This window comes from Artemia franciscana, chromosome 11 (assembly GCF_032884065.1).
Source record: "Artemia franciscana chromosome 11, ASM3288406v1, whole genome shotgun sequence".
Lineage (NCBI taxonomy): Eukaryota > Metazoa > Arthropoda > Branchiopoda > Anostraca > Artemiidae > Artemia > Artemia franciscana.
The window spans coordinates 27,515,783-27,537,836 of NC_088873.1; the positions used below are offsets into that span (position 1 = coordinate 27,515,783).

Below are 22,054 nucleotides of genomic sequence, written 5' to 3' on the forward strand. Positions count from 1 at the left end.
GCCTCTTTAACTCTTTAAGAAAACTAAGTTTTTTTCATATTATTATTCATCAGTATCCATCATAACAATTCTAATGCAAACTTTAACCTTATCCTGAATAAATAGTATGTGTTTCTATGCTATTCGAATATCTAGAAGAAGAGTATGGATAACTTCTAAGAGTTAAAACTGGTACTATTGTTTAAGACAAAAGTACTATCTGGTAAGTAAAAGCACCATCATCTGGTATTTGGTATTTCTTAGAAGCTTTTTTATTTAATAATACAGAAAAATTATTTTTAATCGGTGTAATTAACAAAATTATAGTAGCAATAAGCAGCTAATTTTAGTCTCTGTAAAAAAAAAAGAAATTACGAAGTCGGAAAAAATTACGAAAGACACCAAACCTTACATGGCTGTCAGTAATTTTGTTTCCACACCTATGCCAATTCCCAGTCTTTATTTAGTAATTAACTTTAATTAGTTAATTAGTTTAATTAGTTAATTAGTTTATTAGTTACCAGTACTCTTTATCTCCAGATCCACGAACCAAAATTCCCCTGAAAAATTTAAAGCGAAACCATTTGAAACAGTCTTGTTTCAAAGTGAAGCCTTACATGGCTGTCAGTCATTTTTTTTCCACACCTATGCCAATTCCCAGTCTTTATTAAGCAATTACCTTTAATTAGTTAATTAGTTTAATTAGTTTATTAGTTACCAGTATGCTTAAATTCCAGATCCACGAACCAAAATTCCCCTGAAAAATTTCAAGCGAAACCATTTGAAACAGTCTGTACACTATTAAAAATATTATAGGTCCGTGTCCGTCACACATCACTTCAGGCTATCGACCATGTCTCTGCAGATCTGCTGTATGCCATATCAGGTGAAGGCTCCGTCTTAGAAATAGATTCTGGAAAAGTGAGTAGTTTTGGAACCGAATTTTATCGCAAGAAAAATTTGAAAATAGTTATTATTTAATTATATAATTATTATTTTCCATGCTTTCTAAAATAAAGATAAATAAAATTGAAAATATTTGTAATGTAGATCGCTTTCAGTAAAGCGCCAACGTTGGCCTTATTTGGCCTTAGACTTGTGCAGTTAGGGAAGGGGGATGTACTCTGTAAAAAAAAAGTTGTTTAAGATTCACAAAAATTATTTTTAATATTTATGTAATGTTTATATATTTTTAATGTAATTATTTGTATGTAATGAGGTTTCAAGCTCCTATCTTAAAAAAATTAAATTGTTTATTTTTGCCATAAGAAAAATGATGGTTGTTTGTTTATTTTTTGGTTATTTTTTTGTCATATTTTAGCCGAAGACAAATATTTGTATGTAATATAATATTAACCCCCATTTTAAACTTACTAAAATATCCGATGTGTCAAAGACTAGGCATTTTAAGATCGCAACTTTGTTTTAAATATCTTAACAACCCCTTTTCCATCATCATTTGAAAGTATTCACTTTAAATCATGGTTCGCATAATTATGAAACGCAAAATTCATCTGACATTGTCCACGAGACACCGTCAATAAAAAGAGTTTCTTTTTTTATTAGATTTTTTGCACCAGCTATTTGGAATCTAATCCCCTTGGAAATCAGGAACTCAAAGAATCTTATTACCTTCAAGCGAGCAGGCAAGGGTCATTATAGAAATACTGTTTAGATTTGAATATCGTGCGGTCCTCCTCTTTTTGGTCTTTTTCTTTTCATTTCTTTTCTTTATTTTTCTTTTCTTTCTCTTTGTCCCCTTTTTTTCTTTTTTGATAAATCCAGTCGATTCGTTGTTTCCTTTTACTGATCGTTTAATTGTTCTTTAGTTAAGTTTCTGCCCGAGCCAAGCACTTTTTGTGCTTTCCTGGCAGATTATCTGCAGTAGTTTTATGTTTTTGGTTTAAATATATATGATTCATTTGAACTGATATCAACAACAAAATTGGAATTTCAACACCTGAAAATCGGCAAATTGAATATTAAAGACCTTATTGGGATTTCCTGGTCATTATTGAATTTGCAATTTGTTGAGAGACCAAAATTTTGGATTCCCATACCCAAACTTTATTTTCAATTTGTTGACAAAACATAATGTTGGATTTTAAGATCCTTATTGGATTTGTATCTTGTTTGCTGAATTTCCCGTTCTTTTATTGGATTTTCATCACTAGCGTAGTTCATTTTCCTAGGTTTACAGTCTAATATCTAGTTCACATGGTTCGGTTCTCCTTTCTTCTTTCTGAAGCATCAATAAATACCAAAACAACTCGTTTGTTTTACAAGAGTAGAAAATTGTTTAAAAAGAACAGAATAAACATTACAAATAATTTAATTATAATAAAAAATGTCTCCCAGATGATATGACACCTATTAACAGCTGTACTTTTTCATGGTGGAAATCAGTAGTTCAATTGCGTAGTAGCAGGCCGACGGAAGAAAGTTAAGTAAACAATACCTTCCGATCAGGAACACAGTTACACACGAACCTAAAATGAAGATGAAATCTAATTGAATTTACAATTTGTTGACCAAACAACAATGTTGGATTTGGAGATTCTTATTGGATTTCCGTCTTCTTTGCTCGATTTCCCGTTCTTTTATTGAATTTGCATCACTAGCGTTGTTCAATTTCCTAGGTCTACAGCAGTGGTTCTCAACCTTTTTTTAACCCATGTACCCCTTTTCCCTTCTTTTTATCTTGGTAGACCCCTTCATAGCTATTGGACATAAGAACAATTTCTATTATCAAACAGTTCGTGGTAACGAACTGTAGTAAGGAGTGACCCGGCTCAATAGTAACCAAAACTCTAAAATATGGAATTTTGATACCAATAGCTACATCAAAAGAATCGCATTTTAATACTGGTTTTAAATATATAGGTTTCATCAAGTTTAGTCTTACCCATCAAAAGTTACGAGCCTGAGAACATTTGCGTTATTTTAGAAAATAGAAGGAAACGCCCCCTAAAAGTCATAGAATCTTAACGAAAATCATACCATCAGATTCAGCGTATCAGATAACCCAACTGTAGAAGTTTCGAGCTCCTATCTACAAAAATGTGGAATTTGGCATTTTTTGCCAGAAGGCAGATCACGGATGCGTGTTTATTTGTTTGTTTTTTTATTTTCGCAGTGGTGATCGTATCGACCCAGTTGTCCTAGAATGTTGCAAGAGGGCTCATTCTAACGGAAATGAAAAGTTCTAGTGCCCTTTTTAAGTGACAAAAAAAATTGGAGGGCACCTAGGCCCCCCTCCCACGCTAATTATTTTCCTAAAGTCAACGGATCAAAATTCTGAGATAGCCATTTTATTCAACGTAGTCGAAAAACCTTATAACTATGTCTTTGGGGACGAGTTACTCCCCCACAGTCCCCGTGGGAGGGGCAGCAAGTTACGAACTTTGACCTGTGCTTACATATAGTAATGGTTATTGGGAAGTATACAGGCGTTTTCAGGAGGAATTTTTTGGTTTGGGGGAGGGGTTGAGAAGAGGGGGATATGCTGGGGGAGCTTTCCTTCGAGGATTTGTAATGGGAGAGGAAAATTTCCATGAAGGGAGAGCAGGATTTACTAGCATTTTAAAAAAAAAACAATTAAAAAATAAAAGTGAAAAAGCTTTTTCAGCTGGAAGTAAGGAACAGCAATAAAACTTGAAACAAACAAAAATTATTACCCATATGAGGGACTCACCTCCTTCTAATACCTCGCTCTTTACGCTAAAGTATTTTCAGTAATTTCAACTACTTATTCTACGGCTTTTGTGATTCAGGGGGTCATTCTTAATGAATTGGAATAAAATTTAAGCTTTAGTGTAAAGAGCGAGATACTGACGATGGGGCGAATCCCCTAATATACGTAATAAAAACATGAGAATACAAAAGTTCTTTACGTAAGCTAATTCATAAGTTACGTAAGTCTTTTACCAATAAAAAGATTCGTAAAAAATTAAAAGTTCTAGTTGCCTTTTTAATTAACCAAAAAATCGGGGGGCAACTAGGCTTCGTCCCCTGCTCTTTTTTCTCAAAATCATTCGATCAAAATATGAAAAAGCCATTGAGCCAAAAAAAAAAATGCAAATTTCGTTTTCATTATTCCTCTGCGGAGAGCCAAAATCAAAACATGCATTGATTCAAAAACGTTCAGAAATTAAATAAAAAAAAACAAGTTTTTTTTAACTGAAAGTAAGGAGCGACATTAAAATTTAAAACGCACAGAAATTACTTTGTATATGAAAGAGGCTGCTTCCTCATCAACACCCCGCTCTTTACGCTAAAGTTTTTTACTGTTTTAAAAAGAAGAATTGAGAGAAAGAGTCAAACTTTAGCGTAAAGAGCGGGGCGTTGATGAGGAAGCAGCCTCTTTCATATACGAAGTAATTTCTGTGTGTTTTAAGTTTTAATGTCGCTCCTTACTTTCAGTTAAAAAAATTTGTTTTTTTTATTTAATTCACTAATAAAATCTTAAGGTTTTAATTATCCAAGAAATAGTATACGATTAAGCTTTATTTTTAAATGAAAACTAATTTAATACAAATAAAATATTCTACTATAATAATAATAATTATTATTATTATTGATATTATTATTATTATTATTACTATTATTGTGACAATAACTACAATATTACAATGTTTCTTCCATGGGCAAGCAACACAAGCTCACGGAGAGTAGAGCTCTTAAGGCAGTTTAATTCACTCCAACATTATGTAAACTGGTTAAAAAAGGAGTTAAAATTAAGTTTGTGATTAAAAAAAAGGAAAAGGCGTGTATATTCAATGAGATCCCTGTGGTTGATTCTTCTTGGCGAGTTTACTTATATTTGGTTCTATTGATGTTAATGATAGTCGAAGATCACCCCTTTTCATAATGTCAAGTCTATTGCGATCTTTTGATAACATTTAAGAAAGACGACTAAATCCCGCATCAACAAGATAAGATAGAGGAAAAGCAATAACAGAGTTTATGCCAGAGCAAAGGGTACTTTGTATTAACATCATTGTTTTCCATATATTGCACTTGGCGATCTTTGAATTTTGCATGCATTATTTCATCACTTTGTATTTCGTTGAGGGGCTATTGTATAGATATGTCTATTTCGGCAACATTAACTTCGAAAGGAATTGAAACCCAAATCGGTATATCCATCCCGAGTAGGTCGCCAACCCGAGTTTGCATATCTTCATGTATATTTTCCAAATATTCACCATATAATGCAATATCTTCATCTTGCAAATCACTGTTAATACAGGCCAAACAAGGAAACTGTTCAAATGCACGACGCCTGATATTATTCTTATACAGCTGTAGTTTCCTTAGAAAAGCAGCAATAGCACTTTTACTAGATATCAGGTCAGAGTTGTTTTCTTGGAGCTGTTTATTAAGTGAATAAATTTTTCAAATATATCTGATAAGATAAACACATCACATTTATTTGGAGGCAGTTTTGCTCCAAGTTGTGTGTCAGCAAAAAAGGAAACAATAAAATCCCAAAGTGCAATGAAACGCTTAAGACAATTCCCCTTTGATAGCCATCTCACCTCTGTATGTAATTAAATAAAAAAAAGTTTTTTTAACTGAGAGTAAGGAGTGACATTAAAACTTAAAACACACAGAAATTACTTCGTATATGAAAGGGGCTGCTTCCTCATCAACGCCCCGCTCTTTACTCTAAAGTTTGACTCTTTCTCTCAACTCTTCTTTTTAAAAGAGTAAAAAACTTTAGCGTAAAGAGCGGGGAGTTGATGAGGAAGAGGCCCCTTTCATATACGAAATAATTTCTGTTCGTTTTAAGTTTTAATGTCGCTCCTTACTTTCAGTTAAAAAAAACTTGTTTTTTTTTATTTAATTTCTGAAAGCTTTTGAATCAATGTATATTTTGATTTTGGCTCTCCGCAGAGGAAAAATTAAAACAAAATTTGCATTTTTTTTTTGCTAAATGGTTTTCTCGTAATTTTGATCAAATGATTTTGAGAAAAAAAGAACGGGGGAGGAAGCCTAGTTGCCCTCCGATTTTTGGCTAATTAAAAAGGTAACAAAAACTTTTACATTTTTTACGAATCTTTTAATTAGTAAAAGATATTCGTAATTTATAAATTAGCTTACGTAAAGAACTTTTGTGTTCTAATATTTTCATTACATATATGAGGGGGTTCGCCCCCTCGTCAGTACCTCACTCTTAGCACTAAAGCTTAAACTTTGTCCCAATTCATTAAGAATGACCCCTGAATCACAAAAGCCGTAGAATAAATAGTTGAAATTACCAAAAATACTTTAGCATAAAGGGCGAGGTATTAGAAGGAGGTGAGCCCCTCATATGGGTGATAATTTCTGTTCGTTTTAAGTTTTAATGCTACTCCTTACTTCCAGCTGAAAAAAAATTTCATATTTATTTTCCCATTGTTTTTTTTAAATAATGCTAGTAAATCCTGTGCTTCCTTCATGGAAATTTTCTTCCCGCATAACAAATTCCTCGATGGAAAGTTACCCCAGCATATCCCCTCTTCTCAACCCCTCCCCCCAACCAAAATATCCTCCTGAAAACGCCTGTACACTTTCCAATACCTATTACTGTATGTAAGCCCTGGTCAAAGCTTGTAATTTGTAGCCCCTCCCACGGGGACTGTGGGGGAGTAAGTCGTCCCCAAAGACATATTTACAAGGTTTTTCGACTACGATGAATAAAATGGCTATCTCAGAATTTTGATCTGTTGACTTTGGGAAAATAATCAGCGTGGGAGGGGGCCTAGGTGCTCTCCAATTTTTTGGTCACTTAAAAAGAGCACTAGGACTTTTCATTTCCGTTAGAACAAGCCCTCTCGTAAGATTCTAGGACAACTGGGTCGATACGATTACCCCGGGGGAAAAAGCAAACAAACAAATACACACGCATCCGTGATTTGTCACATTTTTGTAGATAGGAGCTTGAAACTTCTACAGTAGGGTTCTCTGATGCGCTAAATCTGATGGTGTGATTTTCATGAAGATTCTATGACTTTTAGGGGGTGTTTTGCCCTATTTTCTAAAATAACGCACATTTTCTCAGACTCATAACTTTTGATGGGTAGAACTAAACTTGATGAAACTTATATATTTAAAATCAGCATTAAAATTCGATTCTTTTGATGTAGCTATTGGTATTAAAATTCTATTTTTTAGAGTTTTGGTGACTATTGAGCCGGGTCGCTCCTTACTACAGTTCGTTACCACGAACTGTTTGATACAAGCCCCCCAAACTTTTCTAAATTTTGCTTACAGAATTCACGAAAAGGGTGGTCTCGGAGAGAATCTGATTTAATATGGTTAACTACTTTTATTACAACAGTAAGGGCATCATGCAGACTTGCACTCATTTTCTTTGCAACTAAGTGTTGACGGTGTATCACGCAGTGAACACAATATAAAGTGAACAGTACATTACAGTAGAAATTAAATTTAAAAAAATAAAGAGTGTTCTGAGTTGGTTTTCTTCATGGACCCCCAAAATATCATTGTGGACCCTCAATTTGTTGTGTTTTGCCTGTGGACCCTCGGAAATGTTACATGGACCCCTAAGGGTGCATGTGGACCCCGGTTGAGAACAACTGGTCTACAGTGTAATATCTATTTTTCATGATTCAGTTTCCCTTTCTTCTTTCTGTAGCATCAATAAATACCAAAAAACTCATTTGTTTTACAAGAATAGAAAATTACAACAAACAATTTTTCACAGATAATATGACACTTCTTAATGGCTGTACTTTTTCATGGTGGAAATCAGTAGTTCAACGGCGTAGTAGCAGGCCAACAGAAGAAACTTGAGTAAGAAACATCTTCCGACCAGGAAAACAGCGACACATGGCCCTGAAATGAAGATGAAATCAAATCAAGGCACAAAAAAAGAAAGACTTCCCCCTTTTTTTCTACGTTCAGAGCTGAACGGTTGCAACAGTAATACCACGGATCATGACATTTCTGAATACCTTTGACTTACTCAACGGGTCTGATTAAAACCAAGATTTGAGTCAAAATCAGAGCGAACTGGAAATCACAACGCACAAGAATGAATGAATGAATGAACTTTATTACCGGTAAAAGTATAAAAAACACAGGGTATGGATTATTACAAATAAACAAAAACAAAAACGATAAACAACAATGAAAAAATTCAAACGGACAAAAGACAACATGGACTAATTAACCAGTATCAATATGGAAAAAGGCTGCAGAGGGTCATAAACGTGAATAAAGTTGATAGTCTTTTTAAATAAATCATCACTGGAAGACCGAATCCAAGAAGGCACGTCAATTAAACCAAATCGAGCAATTACTTTTTTGTTGCGGTGCCATCTAGGAAGCCGGAGGATGAATTTGCAATGTCTGAAATAAGCTGTACGTAGAGTATGTCGATCTTTCTTACGACATTAAATAAAAAAAAAAACTAATTTTTTTAGAAGAAAGTAAGGAGCGACATTAAAACTTAAAACAAACAGAAATTATTCCGTATATGAAATGGGTTGTCCCCTCCGCAATCCCTCGCTCTTTACGCTAAAGCTTTTAATTGTTTTAAAAAGTAGAATTGTGGTAAAGAGTCAAACTGAAATTTGTATATTAATTCTTTTTTTGGCTAAATGGCTTTCTCTTAGTTTTGATCAGACGATTTAAAGAAATAAGGGGTGGAGAAGGAGGCCTAGTTGCCCTCCAATTTTTCGGTTACTTAAAAAGGCAACTATAACTTTTAATTTTTAACGAACGTTTTTATTAGTAAAAATATACGTAACTTAAGAATTAACTTACGTAACAGACTTTCATAATCTTATATTTTTATTATGTATACGAGGGGGTTTGTACCCTCGTTAATACCTCGCTCTTTACACTAAATCGTAAATTTTGTCCCAGTTCTTTAAGAATTACCCTTGAATCAGAAAGGCCGTAGAATAAATAGATGAAATTACTAAAAATACTTTAGCATAAAGAGCGAGGTATTTATCTCCTCCTAAATACCTCGCTCTTTATGCTAAAGTATTTTTAGAATCCCTCATATGCGTAATAATCTCTGTTCGTTTTAATTTTAAATGCTACTTCTTCCTTTCATTTGAAAAAACGTTTTCATGTTTATTTTTCATTGTTTTCTTATAGTAATGCTAGAAAGTCCTGCGCCCTTTCCATTGAATTTTTCTTCCCCCATGAAAGATTCCTCCAAGGAAAGATCCTACAAAATAGCCCCCTCCCCTTAGCCCCACCCCCAAACAAAATAAAATCCCCCTGAAAACGTCTGTACACTTCCCAATAACCATTACTATATGTAAACACTGGTTAAAGTTTGTAACTTGCAGCCCCTCCCCCAGGGATTGTGGGGGAGTACGTCATCCCCAAATACATAGTTATTATGGTTTTCGACTATGCTGAACAAAATGGCTATCTCAAAATTTTGATCCATTGACTTTGGGGAAAAAATGAGCGTGGGAGGGGGTCTAGATGCCCTCCAATTTTTTTGGTCCCTTAAAAAGGGCACTAGAACTTTTCATTTACGTTAGAATGAGCCCTCTTGTGACATTATAGGACCACTTGATCGATACGATGACCCCTGGGAAAAAGAAAAAAGAAAAAAAAAACAAACAAACAAATAAACACGCACCCGTGATTTGTCTTCTGGCAAAAAATACAAAATTCCACATTTTTCTAGATAGGAGCTTCAAACTTCTACAGTTGGGTTCTCTGATGCGCTGAATCTGATGGTATCATTTTCGTTAAGATTCTACAACTTTTAGGGGGTGTTTCCCCCTACTTTCCTAAATAAGGCAAATTTTCTCAGGCTCGTAACTTTTGATAGGTAAGACTAAACTTGATGAAATTTATATATTTAAAATCAACATTAAAATGCGATTCTTTTGATGTAGCTATTGATATCAAAATTCAATTTTTTAGAGTTTTTATTACTATTGAGCTGGGTCGCTCCTTACTACAGTTCGTTACCACGAACCGTTTGACAGATAATCCATGCTTGATAAAAACAAAAGCACAGGGACACAACAAGCGTTATAAATCATGCACAAACTGTGGCGGCTGTAACGGCTTTTGTTTGGGGATATTTTTTCGTAAGCGACGCCTAAGTTTTTCACGGCTTAATTCCTTAGGGATGAACAGGTAGTGGAAAGTTTTGGGCCAAAACACAGACCAAGCCAACTAACTAAAGAAGAACATGGTAGAACTGCAGTCCCAGCAACAAATGGAGTGACCGCATAAGGGCTATTAAAACAAATAAACTCGCATTTACACGCATTAACTGACAGTCCAATCTTATTTTTAACTTTGAAATCAATTAGCATCTTTAAAAGTTTCAAGAAAATGTTTAACTATTTTAGTGCAGTCTTTCCTATAATATCGCTTATATGCCCTTTCGAAAACCTGCGTGCAAATAATATTTTTGCTAAATTAAAACATCCTTTAAAAGTTCATTAAAATTTTCAGTTTAATACCCTTAGCATCCTTAGTTACACTAATCGTAGTAGCAGTAATAGTAGCATAAACATGGTGCCCTCTGTCTAGTTCGAAGTCCCCCATAACTTATCCTTACTCATTTACTGATTAAATCTTACTCATTGATGGAAGACGTTCTTGAGATATTGCTGTGTAACCCTTTTGAGATTAAACATTATTATAATGAAAAAAGAAATCAGTCACCAATGCAACAGCACAAACACGGAAATAAACATACACCATAAAAAAACACATAAACAAAAAAGAAAGACTGAAGGAGAAAGGAATACTGTTTTCCTACTTTATTAATTAATATAGATAAGTGCTTGAAAGAGATCTTAACCTTAGTCATCCATCCAATTACATAAGCCAAACAGCATAGCCATGCACAATCAACCCCATAGAATAATCCAAGGATCAATATTCGCCGAGATATCCCTCGGCAGCTCCACATTAATACCCTTAGCTTGCGTAGTAGCAGTAGTGGAATTAGCAATAGTTATTTTCTTCAAGCATTCTCTTCAACACACTAAACGGTCCCTATAATATTCCTGATGCTCTCTTTATAAAGATGGCGTGGTGTGATTCAGTTCACCATCCACCCTCAATATTCCCTGAAAGTTCCACCTTCATATCGCTAGGTACAGCTGTAGTGGTAGTCCCTGGAATAGTATCAGAAGTAGTGTTAATAGTAATAGCACTAGTAGTAGCAGTGGTATTAACAGATTGCCTTTTGGTCAGGTGAAGATTCCTTTCATCAAGTTCGGGAAGTTCCAACTTAATACAATTAGATGTTGCTATCCCATTGCTGATATATCCTTTTGATAGCCTATATATTCACGTGGCTCCTTAATTTTCATCTTAATGCTTTTAGCTTACAATTGGTTGGAATAGAAGTAGTTGTCAAACTAATAGTAGTAGTAGTAGATGCAGCATTAGTAGTAGTAAATGTAATTAAAAAGTTATATTATTTGCAGTAGGGTGTACAAAACCAGATTTAAAGCTTTGACGCTTTTATAGCCAAGTGTTTTTGCCGCTCCGTTTTTGCACAATTTTCGGGGTTATTCTAAAAGATTAGGGGATAATGGAAACAATTAACAGAACACAACTGATGTGTGAAAAGTGATGAAAGAGTTGGGTAATACGCAACTCTCAGCTACCATTCTTGGGAGACGTCTGACAGTTTATAAGTGACCATGGAATTCCTGTGTTGTTTTAAATTCACTTTTCTGTGATTAGGCAACATAGCACCAAAGAGCACCTGGCGACGATAAATCCAGTTTTTGTCAGGAAACAAATCACTCAGTGATAATTTATTATGTACCCTGGTATTATGCGCCTGACATTATCTCCGGGCTTAGGGACCTAGTGGTAAATCCAGGCCTGAGTCTTCAAATATTTCTTTTGGTGAGTTGACTTTCCCTTTAAGCACTCTCTGAAAGTTCCAACTTAATACAGAAATTATTTTTTGAGATTTGACAATATGAAAATCCGCATGCACATAGTGTCTTTTGATTTAGTTCAAATTCCCCCTCAAATTCCCCATTATGTCACATTTTCAACTTGATGCGCATAATAATACTAGTTTAATAGTAGTAGAGGCTGTAGTAGGAGCAGTAGGAGTAATAAAACTGTTTAATTAGTAGTAGTAGTAACAGTAGTAGCACAGTATTAACAGTAGTAACAGGTACATGCCTCAGAAGTTTCATCCTGATACACTAAGCCGTTCAAAAAAATTGCTGATACACCTGTAACAGCAATCTGTGTGTTATTACAAGTCACCCATTGTTAAAATCTAGGTTTTTATTGATGGGATGGTTGTAAAAACTTTGAAGGAGGTTCATTCGATTGGAGATTGAAAGTTAAATTTCAATTTTGAAGAGGAAAATCAGTCTCTCCCTCTTAACTGACATTTCCCCCCAAATACATCCAATCAAAATGAAAAAAAATCAAAATAGCCTAAGGGTCCCATGCCTCTGGCGTTAACAGCCCCATCAGCAGCTCTTAAGGCATTTTTTTCATTCGGTCGTATTTCGATGCATATTTTCTTATTCAAATTTCATCACTAAAAAAAGTTCAAATTTGTTACAGGTATCAGAGCCTTTTACTTTACCTGAAGCATCAATTGATTCAGCCGTTGGAATTTCAAAATGTCAGAAACTGATAATTGAAAGCTCAACAGGCTCAATAAAATTTGTACAACTCCATTGGGGCCTGAAAACCAAATAGGGGCTGTAGTTGATATGAGAGTGCATCTTCACGCTGTTATTACTGTAAGTATTTTTAAAATGTCTTTCACTCTTGCCCCCCTTTTGTGTCCCCCCCCCAAAAAAAAAATTGCCCCAAGCAAAAGTCGTGAATACCGTCATGGGGGCTATATATCAATTTCTACACCCCATCCTCGCCTTGTATCTTTCTTAGAACTAGTTCTGTGTTTATCTTAAGGCTCAGTGAGATCTAGGATGTTTAGGCATTCAAACTACCCTTTGTGGCATCTCTCTCCCTCCCTAACTAGCCAAATTGTTTTTAAAGTCTGAAAAATTCACTGTCTTAGTTAAATTCTCTTTTGTTTTACAATTCCAAACATGTGCACATAAAGGTTTTAAACATCTACAATGGGGTTTAACGATTTTTTTGTAGCTCAGAAAAGAACGAGATGCCTCACAGGGAGCATTTTAATACCAAAACATCCCAACTCCCATTGAATCTTCAAATAAATACTGAATTAGTAGACAAGGGGATGACGAGGGTAACTGGAAACTTTCAATTTCCAGTCAAATGATTGAAAATTGAAAGTTCCAGTTACCTTTTTAAGAGTCATCAAAAGAAATTCACGGGGTTATACCAAACGGGGTTAAACTTCAGAGGGGTTCATTTGATTGGAAATTGAAAATTCGATTTTACTTTTAAGAGTCAATAGACACCAGAGGTGAACTAGCCCCGGCCCCACACCCTTTTTTCCCAACCCCATGGGATAAAAGTTTTTAAATAGCCCTTTATTGAAAACTGTTTGGATATCAGATAAATAAAGCTCTGGAGCCAACACAACCCCCTAGAGGCCAGTGGCAAGTGTTCTAAATTATGCCCTGGGGACATATGAGGTTTTCATGCAAGGGAAGGTGGTCGTATAGACTTCGGAGGTAGCTCATTAGATTGGAAATTAAAAGTTCTAGTTAACTTTTTAGGAGTCAAAAGTGACCGGAGGGCATCTCCCCCTTCAAAAATTGTGCTCCTTCAATACAACCGATCATATGGAGATAGCCATTTTCTTTGAAACAGTCCAACGATCAGATAAAAAAGATTCGGGGTCAACATGCCCCTCGCTGGCAACTAGCCCCTTTCCACCAGCCCTATTTTTCCCCAATTGCATCTGATTGAATTTTTATGTAGCCATTTGGTTCAAAGTAGACCAAAAATAATATAGCAAAACTCCAGTAATAACACAACCACCCTGAACCAGGGGCAAGTGTTATAAATTTTGCTACAGGAGTATATTAGGTTCTAATGGAAGGGATCATAGTGTAAACTTTTCAGGGGTCCTTTCAATTGTAATTCGAAATTTGTAGTCAAAAAGTGTCGGGGGGGGGGGGGGTAAATAGCCCATCACCACAAACCCCACCCCCAATGTCCCATTTTTCTCAAATGTTTCCAATCAAAATTTAAGATAGCCAGTTTGTTTAAAATAGTTTAAAGTTTAAAGAACAAAATTCAAGGGTTGACACAACTCCCCCAGAATCTGGGGCAAGGATTGTTGTAATTTATGCACCGGGGGTATATGAGGTTTTTATGTAAGGGGTGGTCGTACAAACTTCAGTGATGGCTCATTTGATTGGAAATTGAAAATTCTACTTACATTTTTAAGAGTCAAAAGTGAAAGAAGGGCATCTACCCCCTCCCCCCGCCCCCCACCCCCTTTCGTCAAACACACTTTTCCTTAAAAGCAATCAATCAAAATTTTGAGATAGGCATTTTTGCCTATCTTTGGAATAGTTCCAATACGGTAATGGGAACCTCAGGGTCACCATAGCCCCCCCCCCCACCAGATCCCGGGGGACAAGTTGTTCCTGGGGGTATATAGGGTTGGTATGGAAGAGGTAAAATTCAGTGGGGACTATATAAATAGAAATTTCTAGTTCCCTTTTTGAGAATCAAAAGTAATCTGATGGGAACTAGCTCCCTTTCCCCCCCCCCCACCAAAGGTCTTTTCTGCAAATATCCACGGTCTAATTTTTGAGATTTTCATTTTTCCAGAATAGACCAAAGATCATATTACAAAAAATTCGGGGTTTACACAACCCCAAGAACCCAGGGGAAAGTGTTTTAAACTACGCTCCGGGAGTATATAAAGTTTGTTATAGAAGGAATGATCGTATAAACCATGGAGGGGGCTCATTCTACTTGAAATTGAAAGTTCTAGTTACATTTTGAAGAGTCAAAAGGGACCGGATGGCAATTAACCCCTCTGCCCTTTTTACCCCAATTCCATCCAATAGAATTTTTGATACACCCATTTTGTTAGAATCAGTCAAAGGATCAGATAACAAAAACTCTAGAATCAACACAACTCCCAGGAGCCTCGCGGCAAGTGTCTTATGTTATCCCCGCGGTTCTTATATGGTTCTTATGCTAGGGTATTTAAAATAGCTCAAAGATCAAATAAGCCAAACCCCCAACCCCACTCAAAAAACTTATGAACGATGTTTTTTCCAAAACTTAAGCGAGCTGGCAACTGGCCATCTCTGAATGGTCTGACCCCTTCACCCCAAAAATCAAAAAACATGTCAACAAATATTTATTTCAAAATCTGCGGATTCTCACCCCTGGCTCTCCATAGCCCCCCCCCCCCCCCGGCTAAAAAGACAACAATTAAATGACAATATTTTATTTTTAAAGCTTATGGGATCTGACCCCGGGTCCTCCATTACCCGATACCTCTCCCTCCTCCAAAAAAAAAATATCAGTGATAAATCAAGGGAGCTGATTCCAGGTCCTCCTTCCTTGGCCCAGGTTACTGTAAAATTAAGTTCTGAGCTTTCAGCAATTAATTTCATTATATATTAAATATTCAGTTTAATTTATTAGTTCTTTCTAAGACTGATAAAGACAAATATAGCTTCGACTTCCCTAAATATAAAGATCTAAAGCCAAATGCGTCATTCGTGCTTCACTGTAAACGGGTTATATTACAGATATTTTCTTTTCCAGTTTTTACAGCATTAAAAATGAAAACGAAATTACAGTAAAATAAAATCTTGAGGTGACGATCTTTAAACAACTAATGTCATTATATATCAAACATTCAGTTTTATTTTATTTGTACTTTCCAAGGCTGTTCAAGACATATATAGTTTTCAATAAAGCGTCAGTGACACAGTAGGTTTTAGACTTTTACAGCGAGAGAAGGAGGCAAAACCCAAACTCTTATTTCTAGTGATTTCTGTTCGTTTTAAGGTTGATTTGCATTTTCAATTCAAGTTTAACTTGTCTTAAGATTTATCTATTCATTTATATTAGTACCTACTGTATGTTGTTTGCTATGGTTGTTCATTAGTTTCTGTTCGTTTTGTGTTTCATTAATTCTTTAATAGTGATTTCTGGTCGTTTTGGATTTTAGCTATTGTAGATTTCTATTTCTTCTGATCCTAAGTTTTATATGGCCTACACTTTTCTTTAAAAAACTTTTTTTATGCATGTTCATATTTATTAATTTGAGACAAACCCCTTTGAAAACTGGGATGCACATAGTGTCTTTTGATTCAGTTCAGAAACCTCTCAAAATCTTCTGAAATTTTAACTTAATAGCCTTAACTATTCCTGAGAGACTGTAAACATAACATTTTGATAACTTGGTTGATGTCTTGAGATTGGACTTTAAAATCCCGATTGACGTTTTTTGTCAATTGACATTTGAAAATGACATTCTCAGCCGTTCCGGAGATGTTGCAGCTACGCCCTTCTGACTATCGGGAACTGCGTACTGTCCTTAAGTTCCACCGGGATACTTTACGAATAAAATTTATTTTAACACGATTTCTTTATATCAGTTTCATACACAGAAAATATTTTTACAAAGTGAAACGAAATCTCAAACAGAAATAATTTGCAATAATAGAAGGCAGCCCTTATGATCCTGTGTACAAATGCTATGTTTTTTTCTCTAAATTCTTGTACCAAATAAACATTTTAGCAATGGGACCGAAGGACCTTTGCTCATGCTAAGGATTCAGTATATTTTTTAATTTGAAAAAGCTGCCTGCTTAAACGGAGCTCTACACTTTAAAGCAGAAACATGTCTCAAAAACTGAAAACTTGGCTGAACAAATTCAGATTGTCTCTTAGACATAGACTCTAAAAATATACAATGCAACTGCAGAGACGGAGCACAAATTGACGGTAATAGATAAAAGCCTAAAATTTCAATTTGAAACAAGACATCTGGGAATGGACATAGCTACAAAATATTGAAACTGGACGGATACAGTGGGAAAAATTATTTCTGTGAATAAAAAAACTAATAAATAAATTATTTTATAAGGATTTTATGGGCACTCAAATTATATCGCATTACATTAGAATTTTAGCTTTCCAGCCGGGGTTGTAGTTTCTTTTGACATGTTGGCAATGATTAGAGGGTAAAATCGAAATGCATTAATTAACAGATAAATTGGCTTGTGGCATAAGAGATAAATGAAGTATCTTTTGATTTTTCGCACAAGAAGTGACTTTCTTATGCGATTTTTTCTTAATTTCTATCATAATTCCTCATTCAAACTAGAACCTAAAATTACTATCCAGTTACATTAGTTGCTGGCGAGAAATAGTTCTTGTTTTACAGATGTGTATTTCTGCCGATTCTAGTATGATTATAACTGGCTGTAAGGATGGTTCAATTGCTTTTTGGAAAATTCAACCTAAGTCCTCCCATGTTGCAGCAGATTCTGGCAAAGGTAAACACTGACAGGCGTCTAAAAATTTTATTTCTTAGTCAATTTTTAAGTTCAGTGTAGGATCAGAAGAAGCTAAGAAACTAGAGAATAATCTGATATAGTGATTTGACTATGGTCTTAAAAAACAAATAGAAGTGAAATAAGTATTGACCGTATTTTTTTCAAAACAGATATCTGTAAAAACGGGTTTGAGTTACATGCTTGATAACACTTTATTTGTCCCTCTTGTTTCTATTAATAGTGCTTTTAAAACCTTTGAGTATCTTCTTTCGGGTGTTCTTTATTTAAAATAGAACGGCAACAGTATTTAAATGTGTTAGGAAGTATTTTTTCTTGTTTTTAAATCATATTTATAGTTCATTTGTATAACCTCAGTCAATCAAATGGATTGATCCAATCTATCTCCGCTGTGTAATTTGGTTGAGAACTGAAACTTGGGGAACCAATATTTACTTTTATCACATTTTGAGGTCCGTTAGAGGTTTCTTAAAACAACTAGCCGCTAATAAACCTTAAAAGCCACATAGGTATTTCCCAGTTTTCACTTCTTTCTGTAAAATTTAAATCGTGTGTCAGAGTGTCTTTTCAGAGGCTTCAGCTAATAAAAGTGCGCTTAAATATTCATCTAGAATTCTGCCATTACCTTCAACTTGAAATTATAACTGTTCAAGTTCATTTCAAGTTCATTTATTTATTAATCACACATACATGTATATATATGACATAGGCCTATGGGGAGACAAGCTCGAAAAACTAGGCCTAGACAAAGATACAATAACAACATACACTACAATAAAAGATAAACATGACGGCAAAGATACAATAACACAACAATAATATGAAAGCAGCAGCTACCCCAGGATCTTTCAATACTATTGAAGAAATTGAAAATTTCAGTATTATTAAATATAAATTAATACCGGAAAATAAATGAGAGGCCCATTATCACCCGGAGCAACAAACCATACAAATAACTTTGCCTTACTAAAAAGATACTTAATTAAAAATAATCCTGAACTAAATGAAATTTCAGTTTCCTTTTTATTAAATGGATAGAGGAAAATTTATAAATAAGAGCCTTGTGAGCATCCCAGCACCGAGCTATTGACACAAACGGAACAAATTTAGATCTCTCAGTATTATACTTGTCAATGTAGATACTCTTTTTTTTGTCGAGAAAAGTATATAAGTCAATTTGATCAATTCTAATAAAAAACAAAAATGACAATAAAAAAAATTACAGGTTTGGCTTATTTCGGTTGTAACAAGCTAATCATCCTATGGAAAAACTGTCAAGAATTCTTAAAAAAAAGTATTACCTGGAAAAGTAACGGAAATATTTTTCAATGCAACTGATTATGGATCAGGTCAAAACGGTATCAAATCATAAACCCAGCGTATTGTGAAACCTGGGAGTAGTGAAGGCCTATTCTATTTTATGACCCATATAACCACTACTCTTTTCTTTAAAGTTAATCACAAAGAATTACAAAAGCAATTCCCTCAGGACCCTGCTATTATTGATCCTGTAAACCTGTTGGTTACGTAATAATTTGTTCATTTGATTGTTAGGTAATAGGGAATTTTTTTTTTCTTCGAGAGTTCTTTGATTGTTACGTAAATGTTTAAAAACCTAAGAGTGTATGACAAACCCTGGGGGCCCCACCAGTCAAGTGGGGATCCCCCCCTCTTCGTTGTAAAAATTGATCGTAGTCCAATGTACACTAATGTAGATGACATAATGTCGCGTGAATTATTTTGTTAGATTTTACGGTTCACTTACCTCAGTATTGAAAAGAGTTCAGTGTGTCAACATTGTGGATACGGTTTTTAGCATATTTTTTAGTAATAGATGCTTTAACTCGATTGGAAGTTGAAGGTGCTAGCAGCGATAAAATTAAACCGAGAGTACCTAATGTTGCAGTAGAAATTGCAAGGGGTTGTCCACTAACCTTTGACTGGGATTGAAATATTGTTACTACAACTAACAACTCGCCACAGCACCAAGCCGCGTGATGCCAACACAGCTACACACGCTCCTCTTCTATCCCAATATTTTCAAAGGCTCTCTTTTTACACCCTCCCAGGAAGTTCCCATTTCCTTTAAGTCTCTGTTTATGACATCCTCCCATCCCAAGCGAGGACGACCTGCTTCTCGTTTAGCCCAAAACGGATGGCCGAAAAGAACAATATTTGGCAATCTGTCATCCTTCATTCACAGAACGTGCCCTAGTCATCTCAACTTTTCTTTCATTATGGCCCCAAAAAGTGGGGTTGAATCCCTTTTTATTAAATCCTACTAGTTGAAATACAGTCAGTCAGTCGGGTACCCAAAACAATCTGGAGGCAATTTCTCTAAAAAAAATCTAGTAAATCTTCATCTGCTTTTTGGAACACTCATGCTTCAGAGCCATATTTTGCCACTATCATCATTGTACCATTCAATATTCTATTCTTGGTTTGCAGGTTGATCTTCCTATTCTTCCAGACATTTTTTTTAATCGAAAAAACCGCAATGAGCCTTGGCTACTCTACTTTTAACATTTTCACTGCTCCCGTCGTCTTTACTAATAATGCTACCAATATGACTGAACCTGCCCACTAGATCAACCTTTTCGTTACCAAACGTTACATTTTAATCTTCACTTATTCCTAGCCTTAGTGACTTAGTCTTCTTAACATTAATTTTCAAACCTATTTATTAACCCAAGAATGAAAATTTGGTCGACACATTTTCTACCTTTTCTAAAACCGCTCTGTTCTTCTCTTAAAACTTTGTCTGTGACATCTCCCAGTCTAAAAAGTATCATACCAGTAAGTAATTTGCTACCTACAGAAACTCAACTAATGCCTCGGTAATTGCGACACTTACTCTTATCACCTTACTTATACTCTGTTTTAGTCACGATTTTTCTAAATTTGTTCGATACTTCCCATTTTTTAAAAATCATAATCATAATCTTGAATAATTTATTCTAACCTCAAAGCCATCATAATGAAGAAACTCATTTAACACACTGCCAGCACCAGGAGCCTTATTATTCTTTAATCCTTTTAGTACTGTCACTAATTCTTCCTCACAAAAAAAATCTTCCTTCACATCCAAGCTATCACAAACTTTTTTCATTTTCCTCTATATCTTTTCCGGCAACTGTGTCTCGGTTTAGCACATTCTCGAAATGTTCCGCCCATGCCTCTTTAACTTTTTCCTTATCAATAATTGTGGCCCCGTTCCTATCTTTAACTGGGTCTAGATTGACTACTCCTTCTCAGTTTATTAGCACGCCAGTAAAATATTTTACTATTAAGCCATCTGTCTGCATCTTCCAGATCCTCGGCAATTCTACCCGTGGCCTCCACTTTATACCTCCTTAGTTCATATTTTAATCCTTTCTCTACTTTCTTTACATTCCTTTTGTATTCGTATAATCTATCACTCAGATTATTCTTGTACAAACCCCTTCTCCTCTCTAACAAGCTTAAAGCATTTCCAATAGTATTCCTAGCTGCAGTCTAAACTTTCTTCCCTAAGGCAGTATCAGCAACTTCACAGATTGTTTTTCCAAAATTATTCCATCTATCTTCCACTTTTTTCAAATTTTAAACTTTCAAGTTTAGCATTCAACTGTTCCTTGAAAGTTTATTTCAAATTCTCATCCTAGGGTCTACCAGCTATTGTGTTTTACAGTAAAGTGAATATAATGAATATACAAAATTTACAAAATGGATTAAATGCATTAGTGAGATATATTGAAGACAAAAGTTTGTTGCTATTCCATTTTTGAAGATATTTTTCTTGTTGAATATTTTAGAAGGTAGAAGGAATATTCATTCTTTAGCTGTGTTAGTCCATAATTGGCAGTGAGATTTTAAGGATTAGCAATGGTTGTATTTGAGAAACAAAGGGTGAAGCGGAATCTTGTGACTTTCAAAGAATCGTTAAAACTAAATGATGATTTTCAGGAGTTATCAATTCAAAGGAAAATAGCTTTTTCAGTATATCCTTGATTATATAATGAAAAATGATTCACCATCTTTTAACTATTGAATGAAACTTTTACGTCTTGGACCAGATACATTTACTCATTTTATTGACATACTAATCGAGTAGAAAAATACTGACCAAATACGTTTGGTGATTTTACTTGATTACTCCTCCTAGAAGTAAAAGGAACATCCATTTTCTTGATCACAAGTAGTTTCCTTTTGGAAGTAAGACAGTTAACAGTGAAAAATAATTGACACATGTCCACTATGTCTGTATACGTTGTGCAGCAGGTCATCCTGTGAGAATTGTACTATTGTTGATGACTATGACAAAAAGAACAGATTGTGAAATCTGTGTAAATTGCATAGATAGCGCAAATTAAAGACTATAATTTTTGTCTTGAAGATGCTTCTGACTCTCACGCTTGAGGTTCCCTATGATCCAATTGAAACTATGATATATTCTATCAATGGGAAAATACTTACCATGGTATAACTAGAAAAAGATCCCACGTGATTTCAGTTTATGCTTAAGATACTGGTATCGTTGTGATTTTAAATTGTTTTTGGAGGAATGAACCTGATCTACGCTACAATTGTTGAATAATAAGAGAATCTGGCTTATAAGACATCGCTTTAAAGGTGCTTGCTACTATGATTATAAGCCTACTGATAACTATTTG

The 22,054-nt window shown here is 34.9% G+C and overlaps 1 long non-coding RNA gene across 1 annotated transcript; it reads left to right on the forward strand.

Annotated features, from left to right (window-relative positions):
• The first annotated feature begins 808 nt into the window (after positions 1 to 808).
• Positions 809 to 17,380, forward strand: LOC136033372 (uncharacterized). Its single transcript, XR_010618912.1, has 3 exons — positions 809 to 900; positions 12,529 to 12,710; positions 17,273 to 17,380. It is a non-coding gene; the product is annotated as an uncharacterized LOC136033372 (long non-coding RNA).
• The last annotated feature ends 4,674 nt before the right edge of the window (positions 17,381 to 22,054 follow it).